We start from the raw sequence: 12,198 nt of genomic DNA, 5'->3' as shown, positions 1-12,198 counted from the left end.
CAAAATACTGACAAGAATAATGTAATGTGAATAATATACATCTGGCTTTTGATCAGAGTCATCGCAAACAATACTTTTACTGCATAGCTTCACTTTACTATCTCTTTAACCTGCTTTTAGTTCGTCTAGAGCTCAGTGCAATGCTCGTAAATCGTAAATCATAGTCACATGGCAAAATGTTCTCATATTTAACCTTTAAACAAATGGGTTGGCACCCGCTTTGCAATACCATACCTTCAAAGTGAGGAAAACAAATTAGGAATGCAGGGATTATATTTTTATACAGAGGACCGCGTAACATGGATCAATTGTGGGACATTTGATCCTGAGATTTAAATCAAATCTGAATTTAATAAGTCATTTATCTACTCAAAATCTCTATGTATACCACATTAAAACGACAAAAAACAACTTTCCAATTAACTCAACATAAAGTCTTGTACTGTCGACTGAAAAATTTGTCCAACGAATCAAGCTCAGAATCGTTTACAACATTGACATTGACACAAAGCTCTCCTGATGCTTATCGTGAATGTCCCGCTAACAACGTGGGAAGGTACCATTTACCTGGAAGTCTGACTAAGAAACGATACAAGCTTACCTCATACGCGCAGCTCGCAGATGCAGACCAAACTAATCAAAGACCTAGGAAATAGTACAATTAATCAGTAACTCAGTTTTTGTAGCAAATCCCACAAATTGTGAGTTGCTCTGAAAGCGGATAGCGCTAATGCGAAGTGTACCAATTATTCAAAACTCAGTAAAAATGCGCCAGAATGTGCCAGCCAGCACTGGATATGGTTCAAATGGCTCTGAGCACTATGGGACTTAACTTCTAAGGTCATCAGTCCCCTAGAACTTAGAACTACTTATACCTAACTAACCTAAGGACATCACACACATCCATGCCCGAGGCAGGATTCGAACCTGCGACCGTAGCGGTCGCGCGATTCCAGACTGTAGCGGCTTTAACCGCTTGGCCACCCCGGCCGGCCAGCACTGGATAATGGCAGCTGAGATGGCGACAGCAAAAGGCTGCCCGTGACGACCTCTGGACCATGAGTTCACCAGATGACTTCAACACTACAAGCACCCGAAACAATTCTCCTCCGCTAACAATAACTGACAAGTTTTTCCCAAAAATTCGCAATGGAGGATAGGACAGCCAACCATCGCCACAGTGGTTGGCCAGAATTTGGCTGTACGTAACATGAAAACACAAGAACCTTGCAGAAATTTTCAATTCTTGACTTACAGAATGCATCTTAACATACAAGAGATTCATATTAGTTGCTACCCATGCTCGAGCACTTTCGCCTAAACCGGTGGTTGGCAAGCCTCAGTTGATTAGATAACAAGATATGAGGGGATAGGCAACGAATTTTATCTGAGTAGCGTCGTGACGGCACATTCTTAAATCCGCATACAGGGAGGTGAATTTGTAACGGACTATTATACTCTCGGGCAGTGGTTGCAAACCTGGGGGTAATTACCCCATGAGAGGTAAAATGAAATATTCCGAGGGGTAACGATTCGATTCTGTTTCAGTCACGAAAGTAAATTATTTTCGATGTTTCATTACTATTGTCACCATTTTGTAAAACTCTAATATTGACTGTATAAGTTATCAATCATTACTTTTTCTCAATTAGTAGGATTAATGAGGTGGAGGTTACATGTTCCTCGCGTAACCCATCTATTATAGACATATGTTGTGCTTTGTCCCGTACTTCGCTGATGATAAAAGTGAGATAAATACGTAACAAATCTACATATCCCGGAAAATGTAGGCTGCAAGCTGTAGACAGTAACTGCAGTAATCCAGAAATTACTTCATTAATCGCATCGAAATAGATAAATCAATTTATTGTCAGCACGACACAGCAGTAACTACATAAGAGCCGCTGTAGTGCAGCAGAGTGTTATTATTATTATTATTATTAGGGTGATTATATACAAAGTATTGACAGCCTGAAGTCGTCCAATTTCTCAGAAGTAGGGAGTGCAGCAATGAACTGATTTACGAACAGTAAGTATAGTGCACACACGTGAAAGTGTTTGATTTTAAATGGGTTTGCAGTGGGCAGTTCAAGCAAGTGCCACAATGGAGATGAGTAATGGAGGGGAAGCATGTTTTGTTACAAGTGTGTACCCTTACCGTGGATAGTGAGGTTTCTTTTCTGAGAAGGAGTTGTGGGTAACAGTGGTGATGCACCACGAATTCTTTCCTCATTCTTTCTAAAACAGACAAACACATAAACATACACGCAAACAAACTACTCGTAAACATAATTCATCTCTAATCATTTTAAAAATAAATGTGTTACAAGAAAAGCCTCTCATTGTACAGTTTAGGTAGGTGCTAAAGTTGATGATAATGTGGGGGAGGAGGGGACAACAGACGACAGGGAAAGGGGAGAAGGCGGGGGTACCAGCTAATGTCTGATAGCACTCAGGGGTACGATATAAGGAAGGCTGGGAATCAATGTTCTATGGTCCTGCAGTGGCTTAGCGACAGTTGCTTTCAAAAGAGAGAACCGCATTCACCGTCAAAGAATGGGGCAAGGGTCCCTCGCAAATGCTTCCATGAACTGTGATGACCGGGGACTCTCTTTCCTTCTTCAGAGCCTCTGTGATTTACCTCATGTGGGCCAGGCTGACCATACCATGAATATCTGAACCTACTTGATTCTTAACAAGATAGCGTGAAGTCTTCTTCCAGAGTTGGCATGCCTTTCACTCTCCTCAGAAATAGCGAAGAACTGAGGAGAAAAATAATCAGATACTGCTCAGCGAGAAGTCATGGTCAATAATTTCATGGTTGAGGGCTAGACATTCATATGCCAAAAATCATTTCAGCATTAATTCATTTAAGGTCCAATCCCATAACAAATTCAGGAAAACACATTTTACTTTCAGAGTCGTCAGATGACTGATAATTAATAATAACTCTGTTCTAATTTGGCAAATACTCAGAAAATAATTCGGACTTAAGAAAAGTTAAAGTTAATAGCAATTGTCAATAATTATCTATCTAATCTATAAAATAGTTACTCGGTTACTCAAATGACGCTCCACCAGCCACATTTTTAACGTATCATTAAAAATCATTGGATACGCAAGCTAGAACCCAGGCACAATTACAAATCATTCATTAAAAGGACAACAAAATCCTGCAAGCGCCCTCAAAATAATTAGATTAACCAACAGAGTTCACAATTGTGCGGCTGTTGGTGAAATATACCTGTCATATAAGGCGTCCACACAGAGCACTAGTCCCAAGGCACAAGAGATCAGCCTTCTGCAGGCCGCTGGCATCACGTCGTATCACGCTGCGTCTTCGCACGGGCACTGCTGACGACAGACCACCGTGCTCGGCGCGCATCCAATAGCTTTCTTTCCCAGAGCACATTCCCAGAGGCGGGCTCTGTCAGCGCCACGACACGGCGGAACTCAGTGACATCCTTCGTTGCCGGGCAACAACGTCACATGGGCGCGACACTTAAATTGGCGCAGATTTGTAACGTTTCCTTGACAGCACATCCTCCTCGCCGTATGCCCCGTAGGTCCCTGAAAGGTAGAACCAGGCTGAAATATCGCACAGTCCCATTAGTAATCATATAAGGATGCCGCACACCAGGAAAAATGAAACTGCGGAGCAACACAATGTAAACAACCTACCGAACATATACACTGAAGCGTCAGAGAAACTGGTATAGGCATGCGTATTCAAATACAGAGATATGCAAAAAAGGCACAATACGGTGCTGCAGTCAGCAACGCCTATACAAGACAAAAAGTGACTGCGGCATGTTGTTAGATCGGTTACTGCTGCTACAATGGCAGATTATCAAGATTTAAGAGAGTCTGAACGTGGTGTTATAGTCGGCGCACGAGTGATGGGACACAGCATCTTCGAGGTAGCTATGACGTTGGAATTTTTCCATACGTTCATTTCATGAGTGCACCGTGAATATCAGGAATCCGGTAAAACATCAAATCTCCGATATCGCTGCGGCCGGTAAAAGATTCTGCAAGAACTGAACCAACGAAGGCTGAAGAGAATCGTTCAACGTGACACAAATGCAAACCTTCCGAAAATTGATGCAGATTTAAATGCTGGGCATCAACAAGTGTCAGCGTGCGAATCATTCATCAAAACATCATCGATACAGACTTTCGGAGCCGAAGGCTCACTAGCATACCCTTGATGACCGCACGACACAAAGCTTTCTACATCTACATACATCTACATATGTACTCCGCTAGCCACCAAGCGGTGTGTGGCGGAGGGCATAATTCGCGCCAAAGTCATATTTCACCCCCTCTGTTCCACTTGCGAATCGCCCGAGGGAAAACGACTGTCTGAGCGCCTCAGTAGGAGCTCTAATTTCACTTATCTTTGAATGGTGATCATTACACGATTTGAAAGATGATGGTAATAATATATGCTCTACATCCTCGGCGAAGACAGGATTTCGGAATTTAGTGAGCAGCCCCTTCCGTTTAGCGCGTTGTCTGTCTGCATGTGTGTCCCACTTCAAACTTTGTATGAGGTTTGTAACGAGCTCGCGATGGCTAAATGTACCAGTCACGAATCTTGCCGCTCTTATTTGGATCTTCTCAATCTCTTGACTCAGACTCAACTGGTAAGGGTCCCATACAGACGAACAGTACTCTAAGACTGGACGAACTAACGAATTGTAAACAATTTCCTTTGTCGAAGGACTGCATCGCTTCAGGAATCTACCAATAAACCGCAATCTAGTGTTCGCCTTGGCCGTTACTTCTGTAATCCGATCATTCCATTTGACATCATTTCGAATAGTCACACCCAGAAACTTGACGGATGTTACCACTTCCAAAGAATGGGCATTTATTTTTTACTCGTACGTTAATGGAGATTTTCGCCTTGTTATACGCAGTAGGTTACACTTACTAATATTGAGAGATAACTACCAGTCATTACACCACACATTTATTTTCTGCAAATCTTCACTGATTTGTTCACAACTTTCGTGTGATACTACATTTCTGTAGACTGCAGTATCATCGGCAAACAGTCTAATGTCGCTGTCAATACCATCAACCAGATCGTTAAAGTAAATCGTAAAAAGCAGAGGACCTATTACGCTGCCCTGGGGCACACCTGAAGTTACGCTTGTTTCTGTTGAAGTCACCCCATTCAGGACGACATACTGCTCTCTGTCTGTTAGAAAACTTTCCATCCAACCGCATATGTCATCGGATAGACCGTAAGTGCGCACTTTTTGGAGCAAGTGATAGTGAGTCGAACGCCTCTCGAAAGTCGAGAAATATGGCCTCAACCTGGGAGCCGGTATCTAGAGCCTGTTGTATATCATTCACAAACAGCGCCAGCTGTGTCTCGCATGGCCACTGTTTCCTAAAACCGTGCTGGTTTCTGCAGATGAGCTTCTCAGAGTCTAGAAAGGTCATTATGTCTAAACATAAAATGTGTTCCATGATTCTACAACAAATCGACATCAGTGAAATTGGCCGGTAATTATGTGCATCCGATTTTCTATCCTTTTATAGATTGCTATGACCTGAGCCTTAAGTCCCGTGGAAATTTCCGCTGCTCCAATGATCTCTGATAGATGATGGATAAGAATGGTGCTAGATTTGTAGCATAGTCAACACATAACCTTACGGGGATACCGTCCGGGCCAGATGCCTCCCTGGCGTCTAAAGATCTCAACTGTTATACTGAACACTATGTCACTCATCCTTGCGTTTGTTCGATAACTGAGAGGGGGAATGGTGCTGCAGTCCTCTCCGTAACGAGTTTTTGAAAGCTAGGTTTAGAATTTCGGCCTTCTGTTTATCATCATCCGTTACATTACCCGTACTGTCAGCAAGACAAGGTATTTAGTTGTTTGTAGCGTTCCTAGACTTTACGTAAGACCAAAATTTTTTGGGGCTACTTTTAGAATATGCAGATAAAATATTGCTTTCAAATTCGTTAAAAGAATCTCTCATTGACCTTTTGACAGCTGCTTTCATTTCGCATATTTGCTGTTTGTCGGAGGGGCAGTGACTACGTGTAAAACGCCTTGCCTGGGCTCGTCAACACCGACATTGGATTGTTGATGACTGGAAACATGTTGCCTGATCGGACGAACCTCGTTTGAAATTGTATCGAGCTGATGGACTTGTACAGGTAAGGAGACAACCTCATGAAGCCATGGATCCTGCATGTCAGCCAGGAGACTGTTCAAGTTGGTGGATGCTTTCTAATGGTGTGGGGCGTGCGCATTTGGAGTTATATGGGACCCATGATATGTCTAGATACGACTCTGACAGGTGACACGTACGTAAGCATCCTGTCTGACCACCTCCATCCATTCATGTCCATTGTGAAATCCGGCAGACTTGAACAATTCCAGCAGGACAATGCGACATCCCACACGTTCAGAATTGTTACAGAGTGTCTCCAGGAACGCTCTCTTGAGTTTAAACACTTCCGCTGGCTATCAGACTCCCCAGGCATGAACATTTTGATCACATCTGCAACATGCTGTTCAGAAGAGATCTCCACCCCTCGAACTCTTACGGATTCATTGACAACCGTGCAGGATTCGTGGCGTCAGCTCTGTCCAGCACTACTTCAGACATTAGTCGAGTCTATGCCACGTCGTGTTGCGGAATTTCTGCTTGCTCGCGGGGGCCCTACACGATATTAGCTAGGTGCAACAGTTTCTTCAATGTAAATACAAGTGGTAATTTGCTTGACTTGGTCTACTACAGAGAAATTATCATAGTTCGCAACAGCTATAGAAGTGCCTTTACTACTATTACACAGTCTTTCAGGTACTTGGTTTATATAATTCACCATATTAGCATACTGCAAATTAATCCTGCCAGCTGACTTACACGATAGTGTGTAAAATCTCCGCCCGAACAAGTCAGGAAGGCCCAACAGTACCGACCGGCCGCCGTGTCATTCTCAGCCCACAGGCGTCACTGGATGCGGATCTGGAGGAGCATGTGGTCAGCACACCCTTCTCCCGGCCGTATGTCAGTTTACGAAACCGGAGCCGCTACTTCTCAATCAAGTAAAGCCTTTGTTTGCCACACAAGGGCTGAGCGCACCCCGCTTGCCAAAAGCGCTCGGCATACCGGATGGTCACCCATCCTAGTGCTAGCTCAGGACGTCATTGCTTAATTTCGGTGATCCGACGGGAAACTGTGTTACCACGGCGGCAAGGGCGTTGGACAAGACAGTGTGTAACACCGCATCAAACAATTCACTAAATTATGTGTTTTGATTTGAAACAAAATTGAGTCACTAAATACGAGGACAAAAAAAAAAAAAACTGTTCTGTGTACTGGGTCTCCAAAACATTCAAGATTACCATACTTAACAAGTATACCTAGTGGTATCAAATTACACTGTACAACATTGTTTCAGTAATCCCCAGCAGTCAAGACGTTCTTACAGTCATGAACACACACAACACATTTTAATTTCATTCAGGTGAAGCCTTCCCCAAATACGAACTGGTCTGGGAGAAATGCTCTCTGAAGAGCATTACGACTCTGATTGATCCCTTGCCAGCAAGGTGAGTAGGGTGATAAACTGAACGATCTGAAGAGGATCTATGAAAAGTAACAAGAGTTTGCCCAGTCACAGAAGTTGGAAAGAAAAATATGGGCACTAGGAAGGTAGCTGCGAAGAAACCATGTGTAACAGACGAAATACATCAGTTGATAAACGAAAGAGGGAAGTAGAAAAATGTTCAGGGAAATTCAGGAGTGCAGAAGCACAAGTCACTTAGGAATGAAATAAATACGAAGTGCAGGGATGCTATGGCGAAATGGCTGGCATGAAAAATGTGAAGACCTCGAAAATGAAATGATTTTCCGAAGGTTTGCCTCAGCAGACAGAAAAGTCAAAACAACCTTCGGTGAAATTAAAAGCAATGGTGGTAACATGAGGAGTGTAATGGGAATTGCACTGTTAAACGCAGAGCAGAGAGCAGATGGATGGAAAGAGTACACTTAAGGCTTCTATGAGGATGAGGACTTGTTTGATGCAGTGATAGAAGAAGAAACAAGACTCCCTAGCAAGAGATAGGGGGTCCAGTATTAGAATTTAAAAGTCATTTTGACGATATAAGATCAAATGAGGCAGAAGGGATAGATAAAATTCCATGGGAAATTCTAAATTCGTTGGAGAAAGTGGCAACAAAACGACTATTCACACTAGTGTGTAGATTGTATGAGGCTGGCGATATACCATCAGACTTTCGGAAAAACATCATCGACACAATTTCGAAGATAGCAATAGCCGAAAAATACTAGAATTGTAGTACGATCGGTTTAACAGCGCACTAATCCAATTTGCTGACAAGAATAACATGCAGAGTTCTGGAAACGAAAATGAGGCTTCGTTAGATGTTGATCAGTGTGGCTTTAGGGAACGTAAAGGCACCAGAGATACGATTCTGACGTTGCTGTTAATAATGGAGGTAAGAATGAAGAAAAACCAAAATACAGTCATAGGATTTGTCGACCTGGAACAAGGGTTCAACAGTGTCAAATGGAGCAAGATGTTCGAAAAGCTCAGAAAATAGGGGTAAGTTATAGTGAAAGATGGATAATATGCAATGTGTACAAGAACCAAGAGGGAACAACAAGACTGAAGACCAAGAACAAAGCGCTCAGATTAAAAAGGGTGTAAGACTGTGATAGATTGTTTCACCCCTACTGTTCAATCTATGCATCGAAGGAGTGACGCAAGTAAATGAAAGATTGAAGAGCAGCATTAAAATTCAGGGTGAAAGTATATCAATGATAAGATTCGCTGATTAAATTGCTTTTCTCATTGAAACTGAAGAAGAATTACAGTATCTGTTGAATGGAATGAACATTCTGAAGAGTTCAGAATATGAAGTGAGATTCAATCAAAGACAGACGAAAGTAATGAGAGGTATCAGAAGTGATAACAGCAAAAAGCTTAATATCAGAATTACGAATCACGGACGAAGTTAAGAAACTTTGCTACCTTGGCAGCAAAACATCCCGTAATGGACGGAGCAAAGAGCACATAAAAAGGAGAACAGCGTTGGGCGAAAGGAAATTCGTGACCTAGAGAAGTCTTCTAATATCAAACATAGGCCTTAATTTGAGGAAGAAATTTCTAAGAATTTACTTTTGGAGCACAGCACTGTATGTTTTTGAAACATGGATGTGGGAAAACGTGAAGAGAAAAGAATCGAAACATGTGGGAGATGTTGTTGGAGAAGAATTAGGTAGACTGATAATGCAGAAATGAGGAGGTTCTCCGCGGAATCGGCGAGGAAACAGTAACAAAAAGAAGGGTCAGGATGACAGGACATCTGTTAAGACATCAGGGAATGACCTCCCTGGTACTAGAGGGAGCTGTAGGGCGTAAAAACTGTTGAGGAGGACAGAGATTAGAATACATCTAGCAAACAACTAAGGACGTAGGTTTGCAACTTCTACTCTCAGATGAAAAGGTTGGAACAGAAGAGCAATTCGTGAAGGGGGAAAAACAAAAAAGAAAACTTTTCTGCTCCATTACTCACAGCAGCAATACGATTTATAAATATCCTGTTGGCTGGCTTCAGTGATGTGGTCTGTCTCCCAGACCATAGTGCTGTGAGTTTTATGGTAATCAGTCGTTCAGGGACCATATGTTGGGGAGGGGCGAGTTGGGCTTCAATATAAACATCAAGTTCGCAGCAGTGTTCTTGTGTGCATCATGAACAGCCGTGTGGAACGCATAGTTCCGCTAAAAGAGTGAAGTATCCCACTTAGTGTAATTATCGTGGTGGAACGCAATGAGCGCAGCAAATAGGTCGCTATTTACGCACTCGAATACTAAAGGATTGGGGTACTATACAGTTGTTGTGGTATGAGCTGCACCCATTCCGGAACAAAAATTCCTCAAGGCAACCGGTGTGTTAACTGTAGCATTATCTGATACTAAGGTTCTACATGATCCATGCACATGCGGGTAAGGCAGACTTAGCCCCTGACAGTAAGAGGTCGGCTAAAGCACGTGACGAGCAGTTGACGACCCCCAACAACAGGGCCCCGCTCTCGGTCACCGCCCAGTACGTGCTTCTCAATCGTCACGAGACCGTACACTTGCTCCATCTCCCGCCAGAGGGCGGTAGCGATCCAAACAGCGCGCCAAACCGAAAGCGCCACCGCAAACACTAGACGAGGAGCGAAAGCACTCCGCCTGGCACGCTTTCCGAAGAGCCAGACACAACTACGGCTCAGGGGTACTATGCAGTTGGAGCTGTACTCATTCCGGAACAAAAATTCCTAAAGGAAACCGGTGTGTTAACCGTAGCATTATCTGATACTAAGGCTCTACATGATCCAAAGTTACCAAAAATTCTCTGTAAACTATTAATAGTAGTCGGCGCAGTGACATTCCTTGCGGGGATTATCTATGAAAAAGGCACACTTACGTGCACGACAACTAGCGCAGTTCGGTTCTCCTCTGTAGACCGTGAAAAACGGACCAGCATAATCAATATACACTGCCAGAAAAAAAAAATGCAGCACCCTCCAGGACGCCATTTTATTGGCAAGTGAGGTGACCCTTTTTATAGGAGTACATGATAACAAAATTCGGACCATATGGAGACACACATCTTACGGTAAAGAGTACCCAAATAATCTCATCTATACACTATGTACCCCCATCTTGTGGCAACGCAGGTGTCATTCTCGCATGCAAGCGATCATAAGGTGCTGAAACCACCATGCAATAGAATGTTCCAAGCATCTTGCACATTTTGTTGCAATGGTCTTTGTAGATCCTGGAGATGAGTAAGTTCCTGCTTCATCGCCTCCTATACATGTTCACTTGGTGAGGGATCTGGTAATATTGCTGGTTAGGACAATTGCACGATGAGCAGGTTGCGTCGGAGTACCCATATGTGGTCCGCCTGCTTAGCTGGGTGATTATGTGCTTGTCTCCCATGCACTGGGCCCGGGCTCAAATGGCTCTGAGCACTATGGGACTTAACTGCTGAGGTCATCAGTCCCCTAGAGCTTAGAAGTACTTAAACCTAACTAACCTAAGGATACCACACACATCCATGCCCGAGGCAGGATTCGAACCTGCGACTGTAGCGGTCGCGCGATTCCACACTGTAGCGCCTAGAACCGCTCGGCCACTCTGGCTGGCGCCCCGGGTTCGATTCCCGGCGGGGTTGGGGATTTTCTCCACTCGTGGACTGGGTGTTGTGTTGTCCTCGTTATCATTTCAGCCTCATCACCAGCACGCAAGTCGCCCAATGTGGCACTCGGTGGCCGAACTTCCCCAGATGGGGCCCCCCAGCCAACAATGCTATACACTCATTTCCATTTACCCATTTGTGCCCTGTTGAGAAGGCACATCACCCGCCTGTCGAAGAAATTACAGTAGAACGTGGATAACATTGTGTGCAGTGCAAAGGGCATCGATTACTTTATCCTACAGAGCACGAGTTGTAGCTGATGTTCCACCCCCCCCCCCCCTCGCCCCCTTCCACACATCCCCCTCACAATGAAACCTTCGATGGGACTTGCGTGTCTTGGGCTAATACCCTCTGCAATAGACAACTCACCGGCTAAACGCCACACACTTGTACGTCCATCACTCCCATCAGTCGCATGGAGACAGAACACGCTCTCTTCACCATAGACAACAGAGCGCCATTACACTTTCAGGTCGACCCTTTCACCACACCCGAGCAGTGTCGTGGCAGCCTGGACAGAGGGACACGTGACCTTAGTCCTGCTGGAAGCAGAGGGTTGTTTTCGTCCCTGGAAGATGTTTGGTTGGGCACTGCTGCTTGCACAATACGTAGACATTGACGTGCATCTGTAGTACATGGACGTTCACATCCTGGACTATAGATGTGGGAATGTTGCACAGACCTAAGTTGAAAGCACGACAAACCACCGATACATGTGTAGCAATCCGTCGATATGTCCACCCAGCTTCCGGAAAGACTAAAATGCAACCCCAATGAAATGGCTGAAGCTGCTCAAGAGGAGTATGTACCCATCGATGGGCAGGGTTGTACCCTAGAATGAATGTTGCAAACGCTGTTCACTTCTAATCTCAGCACAGTTGTTGCCTTCACAGTCAAAACTGAGGGTGCACAGACAGGCCTCGTGAGCACCATATGATCACCGATGACCACG

The sequence above is a fragment of the Schistocerca americana genome, chromosome 3 (genome assembly GCF_021461395.2).
Source record: "Schistocerca americana isolate TAMUIC-IGC-003095 chromosome 3, iqSchAmer2.1, whole genome shotgun sequence".
NCBI classification, from domain to species: domain Eukaryota; kingdom Metazoa; phylum Arthropoda; class Insecta; order Orthoptera; family Acrididae; genus Schistocerca; species Schistocerca americana.
The sequence above is the reverse complement of the archived record's forward strand: the minus strand, read 5'-3'. Positions refer to the sequence as shown.